Here is a 9,685-nt window from a genome sequence, read left to right as displayed (position 1 = left end):
CCAGCGATATTACAGTAAGCTCAGACAGTCTCTGTAGTAGATGGTCTCACCCAGATGTAGCAAAAGTCCGGTACTGTTCCACAGCTCGGGATAGGCCTTGAACCTGAAGAGTGGAATAGGAAGAGCTGGAGCGTAGTGATAATCACAGAGTGGCAGTGCTGATAAACTTCCTTCAGTAGTAGAATGAAGAGAAGGACTCCTGGTCCGAGGTGCAGGATACCCTGAGCAGAATAGGCCCTCGAGGAGCGAGTACCTAGGAGCCCCGAGGGTTCCTGAAAGAAAGCAGACAGGACCCCCGAGGAGTGGGTGTCCTTAAGATTAGGCAGTTGAACCCCGAAGGGCAGGTAGAAGCGAGAGGCCCCAGAGGAGCGGGTACCCAGAGCTTCCGTAGGAGCGAGATACCCAGGAGGATAGAGAGGAATCCAAGCAAGCAGCTTAGAAGCGGTCAGAGTAGCAAAACCGAAGTCCTTGCTAACTCGTTGAATTGGAGCGGAGCGGAGGTTTAAATACCCGGAGGTACTGACGACATGTGGTGGGGCCGCCCCCGAGGTTCCCACCATGACGTATTCAAAAACGTAGGCAGCGTGCACGCACGTGCCCTAGGAGGCCTTAGGAAGAAGCATGGCGGACGGGGAGCCCATGCTGTCTCGGAGACGCCGAGGGTTTCGGCAACCAGCAGTGGAGGCAGCCATCCTTCCAAGGGAGGAGGAAAAGGGTAGAAGAGAGGTGAGGCAGAACGGTTGCTGCCGTCTGCGACCGACAGATGCAACAGTTAAACTATTAAGTGAGCGCATACCAGACGTACCTGATTAACTAGACCTGGATATTGCTGCATATCAGTGCTCACCAACTAAGGTTTAGCCTCGCCTCCAGTACAGACTCTTTTTACTGGGCTAAATTTTGAGCAGGTAATAGTTTACCCAGACAAAACTTAGCTGAGGAGTGGGGAGAAATTTCTTTTTTTGGCTGGGTAACTCCAAAGCCTGGACAAATCCTTTAAATATCCACTTCAAAGTTCTTTATTCTCTTAATAGACCATATTGTAGCAGGGCAGTAAGATAAATCTTCTAAGGATTTCTGCTGCTTTTATAACCTTTCAACTTGCTAGAAGGATGAATGGTGGTTGCAGCAGGAACCTGGCCATAATTATGTGAGTCACATGGAAGTTTGATGCTTAAGTCTTTCATGGTATCAGAATGTCTGAGTCATCCTGTGGTAGCATGTCTTCTGCTACTATTCCACCACAATGTTTAGTCTATGATGGTTCAATCTTCTTGGGGGATTAAAATCACTCCCTCAATGGGTGTAGATTATTTATCTTAGTAGCCTTTGTCTTTGTGTGTTTCCATAACTTTTGCATGTGCAAAATCAAAGTTTCATGGCTATTTTGTTGAAGTTTTTTTCATTGACTTTCACCATAGCAATCCACCCACATTGTAATTTCAGCATAGACATTCCTGACCATAACTTTTATTAGCACAGTGAATATAGGACATATATAATCCAGAACTGACCAAGAGCAGTGATGCTTTGTTAAAAAAGTATTGTTTGTGCTGACACTGTTGACAAATATTTGTCTTAAAAAATGTGAAATGCCAGTGAAGTGGGAGTAACCAGCCAGTTCTATAATTGAGCATGAAGTTGACAGTTACTGTATTCTTAGCAGTTATTCTCACCCTATGGACCTCACTATTGTGGACTTAACTGAATTTGTGTTTTATCAACTTGCAAAGGTAGGACCTGAGAGTGATGCAATTTTCTGATGCAAAACTTTTTCATTGCAGCATAGTTTATTTAAATTAGTTTTTCTTAAGTCATTTAGTGCAATATCTATATGATATAGACAGTGCACTAAATGAAAGGACTGCATGACTAAAAACATAGGAACACATAATTTAACCTTCAGGACTTCATTTTGCCCCTTTTTACTTCCAATTCCAATAACAAAGTCCTATGATTTAGTATACAATATATAGTTTTTATTTAACAAAATATAGACCTGATGTACATGGTCCAAGATGGTGGAGAGATAAGATGTATGTGAGCATCCTTCCCAACTTACCTTGATATTTTTCCTAGATGCCTCATTCAGGCCACAAAAAGAGAGCAAGGGAGCGGCTAGTTCTGGAGCCCTCCTCGGCCTCAGTGGTCATCGGCCCCACGGATGCTCACCTAATCTGGGGAGCAGAGTGCCCGGCGATGAGCTCGCTGGACGACAATTGGAGGGAAGAAGAGTCCGAAGTCGTCCCTCAGCATGTAACACTATCCTCGCCAGAAGATAGACACCCTCCTGAGAACCCAGCGCAGAGACGAGCCAATCAAATTTGTGAGGAACCGGAGGCACTGGAACTGTGTGCTTGTCAGGAGACTTCTCTAGAGCGCGAATTAACGGAGGGAAGGGTCTCAGCGCTACACCATCCGGGTTGGGAGATGGGAGCAGTTTAATTTGAAGCAGCACAGCAACTGCAAAGAAAGGAAATGCTGGAACGAGTTTCTGGAGACTCGGAAGGAATGGGTTTAATCTGTGAATTATCAAAGCCTCAAACCTTTACCCTTGAGTCTATATGGGAGGCAATAAGGGAAACAAATAATAATATATTTCATCAAATTGCAACAACTACTAATAAAGTGGAAAGTTTGGAAGTCAAAATGAATACTGTTGAAAAGGAAGTGGCTGGAACTATTCAAAAGCTACAATCCTCTGAGGTAAAAATGGAAAGTATGAATGATACATAACTTGGTATTATTAAGGAAAATCAAGTACTTCATCAGAAAATGGAAAATTTGGATAACCAGACTAGGGCAAGGAACTTGAGATGTATTAACTCTCCCAAAGTGCCCTATATTACTCCTAAGGAACTTTGGAGAAAATATATGATGGAAATCTTAAAAATAACAGAAGAAACTCTTCCAATTATGTCAAAGGTTTACTATATTTCGCCGATGAAAAAGACTGGAATTGATTCTGAGAATTTTCAAATTTTGGCACCTAGGGAAACTCCCAACTTGGACATATCACTAGTCTTCGAGCAGTCAGAGGAGAATATAGCTAAACCATTTACCTTAATTGTAGTATTTTTGCTAGAATCTGACAGGGAGTGGGTTTTTAAAAAATATTTCTCCCATCGTACTGAACCTTTCCTTGGCTGTAGAGTCCAGATTTTTCCTGACCTCTTGAGAGTGACTCAGAAAAGGCGTCAACAATTTCTTCTTCTAAAACCTCAGATTTTAGAATTGGGAGGGTTATTTTTGTTGAAATTCCCTTGTAAATGCCTGATTAAGTTCCAGGGCAATTCCTTTTTGTTTTTCCAGCCCTCTCAATTAATTTCCTTTATAGCTAGTAAGAAAAATAATGTGTTGTCCTCTCCTCTTGCAATTTGAAAGTGCATTTCTAGCACAAATGTTATATTAGCACCCCTTTATTATTTGTTTGCTTAAATTGTGAATTCCTGAGGTTGTGTAAATTTTGGACCCCAGTTTGAGGGCTTAATTATATGCTTTGTAGCTAGTATTATGGATCTCCCGAAATATTATTATGTTCTTTTTTCTTTTACCTATATATAAATTACTGAGGGGGACAATAATTTGTTTATATTGTGGTTATCTCATTTATGTTGTATGTTAAAAAAAGCTATGAAGTATGTATTCCAAGTCAAGTGATTCTTGATATTATTGTAAAATGAATAAATAGAAAAATAAAAAAAAATAAACAGGCCAATATATTTTTTCCTCTTTCGGAATATTCACTGAAAACATATGCCTTCATCATAAACTTTGCAACCTTTAGGGCAGATTTTGAAAGATCTATGCGCGTAAAAATCAGCACCTACACGAGTAAGTAGGCCCCACATGCGAAAATTGAATTTTGCATTTGTGCGCATATGTGTGCGCGCGCGCACAAACTCAAATGCATAAAAAAGGGCGTGTCAGGGGCGTATACCAGACTAACGTGCGCATGAAGTATTTTATAAGGGACTCGCACATATCACCTGGCACATTCAGCCAATCTCACACACGTATATTTACTACTGCCTGTATGCACGAGCGACTGCTTATTTCAAGTTTCCTTAGTTGTTTCTAGTTGCTTGGGCTCCTTGCTCTGGGTCACTTGATTCAGGAGCAAGGTAGAAGGTGGGACTTACTGGTGGTAACTGGGAAACTGTAAAGTGTTTAGGTATGCACTGTTGATTTTTGTCTAATGGAAAGAGACTGCAACAGGAGGTGATAAACACAAGAAACAGCTATTGAGTGGCATATTTAGCATTTCTGTTTCACAACATGATTATAATAGCTGCATGTGTCCTCGGATCTATACAGCTCAGAAGAAGAATGCTGATGAGGAGGTACACTTTACATAGAGTTTACAGGATTCGGACATATTTTCTGGATCTATCTGAGGAGGAAGTAATGCGCAGGTTCAGATTTAATAAGGAAACCATACTGTACCTCTGCCAAATTATAGAGCCTGAACTGCAACCTACCACCCAAAGGGGCCATTCCTTGCCAGTACACATCAAGGTGACTACCGCCTTGGTCTTTTTTGCTACTGGCACCTCCCAAACACCACTAGGAATTATATCTGGAATCACTCAGTCTTCCATCTCAAGGTGTCTAGAGCAGGTCCTGGCTGCCTTGCTCAGGAAAACACAACACTTTATTTCCTTCCCCTCCAGAAGACAGGAACAACAACAAATAATGACTGATTTCTATCAAATTGCACACTTCCCCTCAGTCTTGGGAGCTATTGATTGCACTCACATGCTCATAAGGGCACCAGGAGGAGATGAGGCCACTTACTGCAACCACAAGGGATTCTACTCCCTAAACATGCAAGTGGTCTGCAATGCCAAGGGCGTCATCATGAATGTGGTGCCCCGCTTTTCAGGATCCACTCACGATGCCTACATTCTATCACAATCAAGAATTCATGACCACTTCCTGCAAGGACACATCACTGGAGGATGGCTGCTAGGTTGTAAGATACCCACCACTTCTAACATAAGAACATAAGAACATGCCATACTGGGTCAGACCAAGGGTCCATCAAGCCCAGCATCCTGTTTCCAACAGTGGCCAATCCATGCCATAAGAACCTGGCAAGTACCCAAAAACTAAGTCTATTCCATGTTACCGTTGCAAGTAATAGCGGTGGTTATTATCTTAGTCAACTTAATTAATAGCAGGTAATGGACTTCTCGTCCAAGAACTTATCCAATCCGTTTTTTAAACACAGCTATACTAACTGCACTAACCACATCCTCCGGCAACAAATTTCAGAGTTTAATTGTGCGTTGAGTGAAAAAGAACTTTCTCCGATTAGTTTTAAATGTGCCACATGCTAACTTCATGGAGTGCCCCCTAGTCTTTCTATTATCCGAAAGAGTAAAAAACCGATTCATATCTACCCGTTCTAGACCTCTCATGATTTTAAACACCTCTATCATATCCCCCCTCAGCTGACTCTTCTCCAAGCTGAAAAGTCCTAACCTCTTCAGTCTTTCCTCATAGGGGAGCTGTTCCATTCCCTTTATCATTTTGGTAGCCCTTCTCTGTACCTTCTCCATCGCAATTATATCTTTTTTGAGATGCGGCGACCAGAATTGAACACAATATTCAAGGTGCGGTCTCACCATGGAGCGATACAGAGGCATTATGACATTTTCCGTTTTATTCACCATTCCCTTTCTAATAATTCCCAAAATTCTGTTTGTTTTTTGACTGCCGCAGCACACTGAACCAATGATTTCAATGTGTTATCCACTATGACACCTAGATCTCTTTTTTGGGTAGTAGCACCTAATATGGAACCTAACATTGTGTAACTATAGCATGGGTTATTTTTCCCTATATGCATCACCTTGCACTTGTCCACATTAAATTTCATCTGCCATTTAGATGCCCAATTTTCCAGCCTCACAAGGTCTTCCTGCAATTTATCACAATCTGCTTGTGATTTAACTACTCTGAACAATTTTGTATCATCTGCAAATTTGATTACCTCACTCGTCGTATTTCTTTCCAGATCATTTATAAATATATTGAAAAGTAAGGGTCCTAGTACAGATCCCTGAGGCACTCCACTGTCCACTCCCTTCCACTGAGAAAATTGACCATTTAATCCTACTCTCTGTTTCCTGTCTTTTAACCAGTTTGTAATCCACGAAAAGGACATCGCCACCTATCCCATGAGTGTTTACTTTTCCTAGAAGACTCTCATGAGGAACTTTGTCAAATGCCTTCTGAAAATCCAAGTACATAGTCCACTGCTTTCTTTTTGTCACCCTTATATTTAGGGTACCACTGCAGGGCTCCTGTGAGCTGGGCCTCCTTGAAACCCAGAAGGTGTATGTTGCTCTGATTTTCTGTGTCTTATTCTACAGGAGACAGAGGCTATGCACTGAAAACCTGGCTCATGATCCCCGTTGCTACCCCTGCAACTGCTGCTGAGAGTTGCTACAACAGGGCACACCGTAAGACCACCAGGGCTGTCATAGAGCGAACATTTGGCTTACTTAAGTCACGCTTCCACTGTCTAGAAAGATATGGAGGATGCCTTCTTTACAGCTCCCCTAAAGTGTGTCAAATCTTTCTAGCCTGCTGTATGCTACATAAATTTGCACTTAACAGACACATGCCTTATCCAGAGGAGGCCCATCAAGAGAATGAGGAGGAGGAAGAGCATCTGACTCAGGATGAATTGCAAGAAATCCATTGTTTGAGTCAAAGGCAGGCTCTACAACAAAGGAGCACTCTCATAGAAAGATATTTCAGAAGGTGAAAGTGGATTTATTTACAATAAAGTGCTTATGCAAAAAAAGTGCATTTATTTACAAAAAAGTGCAGATAAATAAAGGTAAAGAAACTAAAATATCACTTCCTTAGCTGTCCTCTTTTTCTGGCTTTAGGAAGCTTAGGTTGCCCCAACCTGGAGCTCCTGCGCAGTGGACTCCTGCACCTGCTCACGCTACCTTCAGAGGGCAAAGGAGGTTGGGGCAGTTCTAGCTCATGGCTGCAGGAAGGTACAGTTGGAGGTTGCAGCGGCTCTTGTAGAGGTGGGGGAAGCATGACTGGTGCTGCAGGCAGGGGTGGTGGTGCCATCCACAGATAGCCTGGTACAGGCTGAAAGCTGTCCCACAGCAGTGTCTTCAGCATTGGCAGATGCCATCTATGGGAAAGGTGCCCCATAAGGTGGAGGGTAATGCATCCATGGCACCATGAAAGGTCATGGGGCCACTGGTGGTTGTAGCTGCACAGGGGGCATCCACTACAGTATCTCCCTCCACACTGCAGTTTGTTCATCAGTAGCCCGGCAAAGGTCCCATATCACCTGCTGAATCCTCTGTCCTTCCTCCCTGATGGTATCACGGAGGGCTTGCGATTCCTCCCTGATGGTACCACGGAGGGACTCTGCTTCCTGCCTCACCACATCAGACAGGCCTGAGATAGCGTCCAAGAGGCTGGTGCTTTGCTGTAATAGCAGTCTCTCAGCCTGACTGGCAACTAGTTCAGGTTTGGGATGGTCAGATGCACTGCCATCCTGTGGGCAATCGTATAGCACATCAGCCAGTGTGTCCTCCAGCTCCTCTTCCTGCTGCTGCTGCTCCTCTTTAGGCAGTTACAGCTGTTCACGGGCTCCCCCTTCCTCCTCATCCGAGGAGTCAGGGATTACTCACAGATGCCAGTACTGCCTTTGGGATCATCTAGGTGCAGGTTCAGAACGCTCATCATCTACCTCCTCTACCACTGCCAATCAGTGGGTTCTATACTTTGGTTCATATGGATGCATACTACACTAGATAGACCTAATTACTAGTCCTGTGGTACAGAGCTATTAATGGCCCTAGCATTCTATATAGCCACAACCCAGCTTTACACACTAGCAAGTATTCCTTGTGGCAGAAGGAGGGTTTAAGCCAGGCAGCAGAGTGCTTGGGAATTACGAATTTCTAAGGAGCCAGAACACTTTCACTGTGCTGCACATATTTGGGTCACAGTCTACCACTTACACAAACACAAGGCCTTGTCCTTTGAAGATTCATGAAAGTGGCTAGAATCATAAAAAAATCCAAGAGACCCCAAATGTTATTTGCACTGCTGGGATACATGACATTCCCTATCTGTTGGGGACCTTGTGAGGTGGAAAGTGACAGGGGAGATAGGCCTAGGGTAACTATAGAGCTACATGTCAAGGGGGACAAACCAATCCAGTCCTGGTTTTACCCCATTTCTTTCTTTGAAATGTTGTTCTGATTTCTCTATTGATTTCCCTAAGAAAAGCAGAACAATGTCTCACTGCATGTATTGGGGTAAGCCAGGAGCTGGTTCATTTTATTTTCTGTTTACCAGAAGCTACTTGGTCACTCTATATGCAAAGGTAATTTATAAAACAGCCAGGTAATAGTCTTGCTTTTCTTATGGTCACCCTACATAGGCCCTAACAAAGAATATCCCTTATGCTTTTTAATTTACAGGCTATGCAACTACACCTTAAAGATTCAACTTTATTAGGCCATTCTAAATACTGACAGCATTTCTTTATACACACATGAAAGACCACTGCATGGTTTGACCTAGCTTATATGAACAAAGCTGCAGCAGACATAAGGTGTATGCTGCCTTTGTACATACATGTGAAGATCATGCATTCCTACAATTTTTGGATAATGATTAAAAAAAAAAAAAATCCGTCCCCTATGTTCATTAAAGAGCTTAACAGAAACTACTGTACTCTATACTGTGTACATACGGACAGGTTGAGTTGACACCAATATTGCTTTGCATACTGTACATGAACACATTTATGATGGCAGTAGCTTTAAGAGGGCTTGCTTATTAAGAAGTGCCTGATGGATATCAGTACAGCCTACTTAAAAAAAAAAAAATACAATGCTCACCTTCCTGCCATAGATGAGGCATGGTATCCAGCTGGCCAACTCCACCCACAGCTGCCTCAGATAAGGTGCTGAGCATCAGCTGCTCAGAGGGAGTGAAGCTGATATGGCTGCCTTCTTCCTCTGTAATCCTCCTGGCCTGCTTCTGCTATACAAGTCTTCTCAGGTCCCTCCACTTGTGGATCAGTTCCCCAATGCTACAGATTGGGGTGGAACACTGAGTTGACAGCGTGCCTGATCTGCTTCCAGATCTTCTCCTTCCTGTATGCACCCATCCTCTTAGACTGTGAAGATTTAGTTAATTATTGCTTTAAGAAAAATGCCTCATGTTGACTAGTAATTGGAATTACAAGGCCTGAAGAGGAAAAAAAGGTAATTGTCAGCTCAAGTCTGGGAATTGCGTGAGAGTGCAGAAATGAAATGTGAAAATAAGAAAGGTGCCAAGAAAGTTAAACAAGGTTGAGATGCAGAATGAATTAAGAGGCTATGCTTCAATGACATACTGAGAGAACTGAATACATCATTGATTTCAGAAATCATCCCATCCTTTGCCACAGAAGCCATCTTGCACCATTCATTATATGAACTGAAATGTTTACACTTCTTGCCTGATTTTCTCTTTATGTTTATCTTGTTCTATGCCTTACTTAGATGCTGTTTCTTTTGTTTTATGAGTCAATGTATATACTAGTCAATATCTGGTTAGGTACCTATTTGCAGATGCCATTATTTAGATTTCCAAATTAATGATAACAGTCTGAGTTGATGCAGCATTTTCCAGTCCCAACAGAGAG

The sequence above is a fragment of the Rhinatrema bivittatum genome, chromosome 6, assembly GCF_901001135.1.
Source record: "Rhinatrema bivittatum chromosome 6, aRhiBiv1.1, whole genome shotgun sequence".
NCBI classification, from domain to species: domain Eukaryota; kingdom Metazoa; phylum Chordata; class Amphibia; order Gymnophiona; family Rhinatrematidae; genus Rhinatrema; species Rhinatrema bivittatum.
This window is presented reverse-complemented; position numbering follows the sequence as displayed.